Here is an 8,397-nt window from a genome sequence, read left to right as displayed (position 1 = left end):
GCGTGGGTTGCACTGTTATAGAGGGCTCAGCTCAGACAGGGGCTTCCTGTGCAACCTCCCTTCTTATGGTCACACAGCCCTACGGACAGGGCACTTTCCCTGCCCAGCTCCCTTCTCAGCTCTCACTGGGGTCTGAGAACATTTTTGTTTCAGCATTTCATCTGAAGCCACGATTTCACATCACCAAATCTGCAAAAAAACCGTTCACAAGCCACACCAAAACTTCTCGGTAAAAACTTCTAAGGCCAAAGCGGGAGACCGGGTAGATTGTTTTTAATTTGTTTCTTTTTGTCAAAGGGGGACAAAACACGCTTTGGTGAGTGCGGATGTTTATTCTGGGACACAAACCCAGAGTCTGGAAGGGAGCATTCAGTGGGTGCCGCTCTGCCACGCAGGGGCAGCGGTGGGGCTCAGCCCATCCTGCTAAGGACGGGCAGCCTGGACCAGGCTTGGGAGTCTGTCATGGCTGCCAGACGAATCATTATCTAATTGCAGCCTTTTCTCTTCCTTAGGTTTCAGCAGGTCCCGGGAGAGCATTTAAAATCACATTTACTACTTTACCATCTAATCACACATAAGCCTCTCCCCATACCCTCCACCCTCCTTCCATTCAGAGTGTACTTTCTGGAGCGCCATCCAGCAAGCAGGGTGGAACTCGTGACGGGAAATGGGAACGGCACCCACGAAGGCGTGATTCCTCGTAGATCCTTGAGTGACGGACGGGTGAGGTTTCCATCAGGCAAGCCCAGCCACCTTTGCGGAGGAGCCAGGACAAGTGTAAGTTTTGCAGAGCTGTGATCTCCAGCTTGCTTCTGCTAGTGCTACCCCAGGCCTTTAGACAGAACAGATGGCAGACGGAGTTTCTTCTTGCCATGCGCGAATGCTGAGCGGACCTCATGATCCCCGAGCCCATGGTTTTCAGTAGAGGCAACCTGGGCTAAGAAGAGATCTCCGACTTACGGAGCAGCAAAGGTTTGGCTGTGGAACTCGGGGTTCAGTCTGTGACTGATGACTGAGAGACACGCGCTTAGGGATGTTATGGGGGAGGATTTCAGATTTACTCATGGACAAAGCGTAAGAGCTTTAAAAGAGTGGCCTTCACAAAATACCCATCTGTGGAGAGGGCTAGTGTTCTCTTTCTTTGAACGATAAAAGGTTGTGACTAATTCAAGCACTGGTCTTTCCTGCGTGCTCTACCAAGTCGGTGCTTTCGAACAAGTTGCGCTGACATAAAAATACTTTCTTATTAGACGGTGTGATTTTTAGAAAGTTTTACCAAAACTATGGTAACAGACGATACCAATCCTGGAGGCATTGGTGAGGGTTTTACATCTAAAAAAATGGAGAGACATTGAGCCTCTCTGGGCACTGGGGGATGAGTTTGGCCTCAGTCTCGAGGCAGCAAACAGTCTTGGTGGGGAGATGGAGGTGAGAGGAAACCAATGGCTTCCATTCTTGCTCACGTTCCCGAATCAACAGATGTTTCAGGGGTTGCCAGATGCCGCTGCTTCCGCTGGTTCTGAGCATCTCAGGAGTAACAGACGAGAATCTGTCGTTTTCAGAGTTCTGAGAGACAGTGGTAGGGCCTTTGGGATCTGGTGATGAGAAACCACAATGGAGGTGATGAGGAGGGGAATTTTCCAACCTGCTGTGTAGTGTTTCTGTGTGTTCAGAGTCAGCCACACGGACAGCCACTCTGACACCAGGAAAAAACGATTCTCTCAGATCTCTCTGGGAGTCTCGCTGTGTTTGGGCAGCCGTCTTCCTCCTCCTCCTCCTCCTCCTTCTCCTCCCTCTTCCTCTCCACCCTTCTCTTTTCCTTTTCCTCCTGCTCTTTTCTTCCTCCTTCTTTCCCTTCTCTTCCTCCTCTCTTTCCTCTCCTCTCTCCCCTCTCCTCTTTCTCTCCTCTTCTCTTCCTCATTCTCTTCTTATTCTTTTCCTTCTTATCTTCATCCTTTCTTTCCTCTTTCTTTTCCCCCTCCTTTTTCTCTTCCTCTTTATTCTTACTTCCCCCTTCTCTTCCTCCTTTCCCCTCTCCTCTTCATCATCTTCCTCTCCCCTTCCTCTTCCTTCATCTTTCTCTAGTATACTTAGTGTAAGGCTTCTCTTAATGATGGTTTTGTTCTTTGAGATTACCTGATTCGATTGGTGCCGGAAAGAAAGCAGCACACAGGCTGTCTATCTGCTGTGGTTTTAAAACACAGTTTGAATCAGTTTTACTGCAAAAACAGATGCAGGCAGGAGTCACAGATGCATATTTTGAGTAACAGAAGCCAAAGGTTGGGCTTTCTAACCACACAGTGTGGGAGGAAGGTTGAAATGACATAGAGAAATGAATTGCTTTTAGACTGATGGGCAAATTTGTTTTGAAATGGCATAAAGTTGGTTTGAAACGTTAGAAGGTTTTAGAGTGGTCTTAAAAAGTAATTTCCTAGTTCCCTGTCCACTTGCTTAGCAAGTGGATGATGGTGATGATGGTGATGATGATGATGATGATGATGATGATGATGATGATATGCAATCATAGAGATGGGAGCACCAGCATACTTTCCTGGCATACAAAAGAGCATATATCTACAAGGCTGGTCCTAATGACTGCCAGAAGGAAATGGAAGAGAAAGCTGAGAATGCTCTGTAATGGTAAAATGTGACAAAGAGGTTGTTTTTATATCCCTCAAATAAATATTGCCAAGGAAATGCTGTCCCAAGAGGACAAAACCAGTTTTTCCTGACTCTGCTCAGGTGGAGTCATGTGTTTCTGAGTTTCAAAGCCTAATCAAGTCATGTAGCTCCTAAGAACTTCAGTGTCAGCTCTGACTTCTGAAGGCCTTCTGCTCTCAGAGCAGAGATATGGAATGGCAGACACTGTGACTCTGGAGCCTTCCTGTCCCCCGTCGCTGGCCCTTGTCCCTTTCTCGTTCATTCTCCATTCACTGGCAGGCCCTTTCTGCATCGCCATGTCTACCCTCATCTGACCTGGTTTTCCAAGTCTTAACTGACCACGCCTCGTTCTCCGACAGGCGTAACCACCTTTCCTTTCTCTGCTTTGTTCCGTTCTCCACCGTCTTATATTCACTTCGCCTATTGAGACGCTGTTTGTGTTTATGTGCGCAGCTCCTACCGGACTGTGAGTGTAGGTGGGGCAGGATCTCAGCCTCCTCTACCCTTATAGCTTCACCAAGGCTTCGTACATGTTAGCAGCTTCGTGAGTACCGGCTGAATCAAGACCATGGCTGGGTGTCCTGAAGTATGCGAGAAGATTCGGATGTATGAACACACTCTCGTCATCTCCACTCAAGCAAGCACGCCCCTCCCTTCCCTGCCAGCGTCCTCTCTGAGAGGCTTTTCATGGTGTCCTCAGATAGCCTGCTGGTCCCTTCTGCTCGTATATCTTCCACTTGTTCATCTTAGCTTTCTATTCGTTTGTGCTTCTCTCTGCGTCTCCAAAGATGATGAGAGCCACGCTTTATGAACTAGTTCCTAAGAGTAAGACTAGGTCGAGGTGACCATGGCCCAGCAATAAGTACGGTGACTAAGAACACAGGCTCATGGCCTGAGCCAGACCTTACGGTCCAGGTTTTGCTGTTATTAGTATCATAGACAACCTTCCTCTTCTCCTTGTTGGTACAATTCTGAAATGGCCTTAGTAAACCCAAGTCACAAGACAGTGTAAGGATTAGGTAGGCAGGTGCTCAGAAACAGATCAGCTCCAATGTCCAGCGTCACTTAATTAAAACTGAGACGTGGACTTTCTGTTCTGGGGACTTAGTCAAGGTCATATAAGTGATTTTCTGGCACAGAGAACAGTCCTGTCCCCAGAGTGAGACATCCTCTAAACATGGTTCGGCACTGTCTGTCTCTAAGGCTTTGTTCGCCCTCTGTAGAGAGACGCCATGGCATTCAAAACCCCACAGAAGTGTTTCACGGGGCTGTAGCTTGACCTCATACTGGAGGATAGGAAAAAAGGAGTGAGCTCTGTGTGTGTTGTTGTTATTGTTACCACATGACTCACAATGCTGATTATAAGCATAAATCAGAGGGTTTTTTTCCAAGAAAGGAGGTGGGGGAGGGGAACTCGAGTGGTGGGTGGGCTTTAGACAGAAAGCTCGGGGCCCAGGGGCAGGCAGAGCATCAGAACCATTTAGACTGTGCTGGCTGCGATGATAAAATCCAGAGCTGGCATCACCTCTAGGTGGGAGAGGCTGGCCTCAGAGGCTTCTGCTGGGAGAATCTCTACATGCCAGTCATGGTGGTGATCACAGGGGAACCTGCTTGCGTTAGAAAGGAAACATCCAACTATTGGTTTAAGATAAGCCAACCAAGGCGTTCAATTCCACGCCCAAGAGCAGGCGGTGTGGCTGTAGGAGAGATAAGAATCTTGACTGAGATCTCCAGTGGCTTGGCTTTGGCTAAGTCAGCCTCCAGGCCGACTGACTGTGCCTTATCTTAGGAAAGGGTTCAACGGGCTAGCCTGGTGTACCCGTGTGAGGATTAAGACGCACTGCATGCTTGCTGTTTTTGTCACTATGTTCAGCGTTCTGAAGGCGAACTGAAAGGACAGTGCAGTGAGCAAGGCCATCAGATTTGTCTGTCCCTTAAAGCAGAGGAAGCTGTCATGCTCTTTCCTATACAGTGTAAGCTGGAGCCTTGGATGGTCATAGGCCAGGCTCGGGTCAGAACATTTGTACTTGGCTGCTTCTTGGCTCTAGAAGCCGAGGGACAGGAAGAATGGCTCAGAACATCCTACTTGGGCCACTGACTCGTGGGGGTGGGGGTGGGGGTGACTATCTTGACACTGCAGAACCAGTTCCTTCCAACAGTGGGATGCCAGCATAGGGGAAGAGGGAGGGATCTAGAGATTGTAACCAGTGCTGGAGACCATGCCCTGACATCCTAAAGCTGCTTCTCCGTAGCTAGAAGGGTCCACGACTCCCCTGACTCTCAGGTTCTCTGCCTGGCTGGGGGAAGTGGGATACTTGAGAGTCCATACAGTTTGATGTGAGTCCGGTATGTTGGCTGTTGTTGAGTCAACTATTTAGCAACCACCGACAATAAAATTAACGCGATGCTTCTAAGCCACATATACCTTTAACTCACCTGACCCCCTCGTGGAACTGATACAGTGACTGCTTTGAGGAAACTGAGGTACGGAGAAATGACCGGATGTCCTGTAGACCACAGCTAGTGATTTGTAAGTTGGGCATTTGTTTTCTTCATATGTTTTTAACTAGTGTTTTACTTGTTCTTTGAAAATTCCATGCACGCATACAATGATTTTTTGATGGTATTCACCCCCAGCTTTCCTCCACACCCACCTTCCAATTTCATATTCTTATTTTCTGTGCTGCCCACACACCACAGGCAACTGGGTCCCCAAAGAAAAGTGACTCTGCCTTCTTCAGTAGTCATCAACAACCAGCAGTTCCTCAGAGCAGGGTGGGGCTTGGCAGGCCCCTCCCCCGTCGATATTGGAAAGTCACTGGCTTGCTCTTACTCTGGTCTGCTGCAGGTGAAGATAGCCGCTGCGAGTCCCTGAGTGCAGCACCTGCGCCTTGTCTGGAAGACAGCATCTGTGGCTCTCCTCCCATCCTCCAGATGTTACATTCTTTCCTTAACCCCTCTTCCTCGATATTCCTTAAAGTGAGGATTTGAAGCCAAAGCTCCTGGCTCCCGGATGTAGCGAACTCACGACAGCATTCGCTGTCTCTCTGAAGGTTGATTTCTTAATCAGTGATAAGCATTTTGAGGTGCAGGGGAAGAGATGTGACAGGTATAAAAGTGGGTGAGGAATATTCCTCAGGAAGGGCAAAGCTCGGATTCCATCTACAGCATGTTGCGAAGTCTAAAACTAGACGTATGCTACAAAGTTCTCAAAATGTGACTCTTTTCCTTAGATCACAGTTTTAGTCCAGTGATAATATTTGATGCAAGAAGTCAGCAAATCCACTTGGACCATCTGTGTGTGCTGCTCACTGTGCTGGGTGGGCACTGAGCACACAGAGTGGGAGATGCAGAGATGCATTCCTGTGGGCACTGAGCACACAGAGTGGGAGATGCAGAGATGCATTCCTGTGGGCACTGAGCACACAGAGCTAAGGACGGAATAAATGTACCTCTGCCGGCATAGAACTCAGAGACAGCAGGGCAGACACAGGCACTGAGCAAACACACAGATAAGTACCACTGTCGAGTGCGGTGGGGAAGGTCAGAGAGGGGTCCTTAGGGAGGCATTCTGGCCACAGCTGGTTCAGACAGGCAAGACCCAAAGGGGCTCACTGAGGAAGCCACATGGAAGCTGCAGCCAAATAGGAGACACACGATTCTGTCAGAACTCCTCATTTGGACAGGAGATTTAAGGACCAAGACCAAAATTATGACTTGTGAACAAAAGGCGAATTCCTTCAATGCCAGGAGCTGCAAGGCAGCCTGGGATTTTCCCAGTGCCCTTTGCCTCCCCAGAATAAACCAAAGGGCTGCTTTATACTGCGTGGCATTTACATAATGTGCACAGTGCTCCTGCCTTAGAACTTTGTGTCCAAAACCCATTTCTGCCTGTCAATTTTTATTAGACTTTGCATATTTTTCTTTAGAAATTTAGCAGAGAAAGGGGGAATTACTCTTTGCAAGAAATGTATTTGGCTCTAAAATAATTAATGCTTAAGAAGATTAACTACCATAGAATTGCTTCGTGGACAGAGGTCCTACATAGGTGCCCCTGCTTTTGGGATGTAACCAACAAAAGCCAGATTTAGAGGGGAAAGGTCCCAGTGGGGACCTCCAGACAGGGTGCAAGTCTGCATAACCTCTAGGGACCCAGAGCTCAGGTGTACCGTGGCTCTCCCACACCTATTGCAGCATATCTGCCATTTAAACACTACCTAGGCTAGAGAAATGGCTCAGCGGGTAAGTGTTTGCCATGCAGATGGGAGTTACTGATTTCAAGTCCTTAGAACCCATGTAAAGCTGGGCACTGTAGCTGCATCTGAAACTCCTGTGCTCCTGTATCGAGATGACAGGCAGAAGACAAAGAATCTCAGAAGCTCGCAGCCCAGTCAGCTTGGCACGCTCAATCATAATCAACAAAGAGACCCTGCCTCAAACAAGGACAGAGGTGAAGGTCACATCAGAGGTTGTTCTCTGACATCCACACATGCCCTGACACATGTATGCCTGCATGCACATGCACATACACACACTCACACAGTCCCTCCTCTCTCTCTCACACACACACACATACACACACACAGAGTCACACAATCCCTCTCTCACACACATACACACTCACACACATACATACTCTCACCCAGTCTTTTGTATTCACATACACACTCTCACATACTCTCTCACACACATTCACACACTCTCACACACATACACACACTCTCACACACATGCACACTCACACACTCTCTCACATACATACACATGCACATACAAACACACACTCCCTCCCTCACATACACATATACACTCATTGACACACATGCATACTTTCACACACACAAGTCTTTCTCACAAACTCTCTCACACACACATACACACACACTCATACACGCACATACTTACAAATTCTCACATACACTCACACACTCTCTCACACATATACACTCTCAAAGTCTTTAGTTTTTTAGATTTTAAAAGGCCACTCACAGACATATTGGTTATTTCTTTCATTCACACTTCAAACTACTTTATTTTTTAAAACTCCACAGCCAGAGCCACATGAAGGCTTTTTTTCTAATTCTGTTCTGATTATTAGGGATTTGTTCAACAAATAAATAAATAAAATATAAAAATATTTTATATTTTATATATATAATAAATCTGCAAAATATAGAACATGGTTTCTTGTTGAGGTGGAAGGTCTTAATGTACAATCTTAGACCAGTCCTTCCATTGCACACATGAGAAAACAAAGTTCCAGACCCAAGTATCCAAATGCTGGCCCGCAGGCTCCCACCTTCTAGCTAAATGCTCTTTCCTCTCATTATTGCTTCCTTGGTGTCTAATAACATCCAGTGCATAGCTGGTGTCCAGCAATTAAAGGCGGTGAAGTTATCAGATTGAGGAAAAGTAGGGTTCAGAGTCATCCCACATCTTATAGCAACTGAGCTCACTCCTCTGGACCATGACGGTTTCAAGAGAGAAGGTCCTGAGCTGTCAAAAACCAAGGCCACATCCATACCTGGGTATAGACATGGACACAGAGGTCCATGTTTACTTGCATGTACACAGTGGTCTCTATTCCTCTAGGAGCTGCATCCAGAAGGTGACACATTACAGATGTGAGACACACTCCTGTCAGATGCATGACAGGACCCCTGCCCTCAGACACACTCCTGCCAGATGCACGACAGGACCCCTGCCCTCAGACACACTCCTGCCAGATGCATGACA

General features: G+C 47.5%; 1 protein-coding gene across 1 annotated transcript in view; it reads left to right on the top strand.

The window, feature by feature from the left end:
• The first annotated feature begins 453 nt into the window (after nt 1-453).
• The window catches only part of Scn10a (sodium voltage-gated channel alpha subunit 10), a 105,622-nt gene continuing 97,678 nt past the window's right edge, over nt 454-8,397 (top strand). Inside the window, exon 1 of the mRNA XM_021207597.1 lies at nt 454-777. The gene's annotated coding sequence lies outside the window, so the exon portion shown is untranslated. The remainder of the gene's footprint in view (nt 778-8,397) is intronic.

This window comes from Mus pahari, chromosome 10, assembly GCF_900095145.1.
Source record: "Mus pahari chromosome 10, PAHARI_EIJ_v1.1, whole genome shotgun sequence".
Taxonomy (NCBI): Eukaryota; Metazoa; Chordata; class Mammalia; order Rodentia; family Muridae; genus Mus; species Mus pahari.
This window is presented reverse-complemented; position numbering and strand designations above follow the sequence as displayed.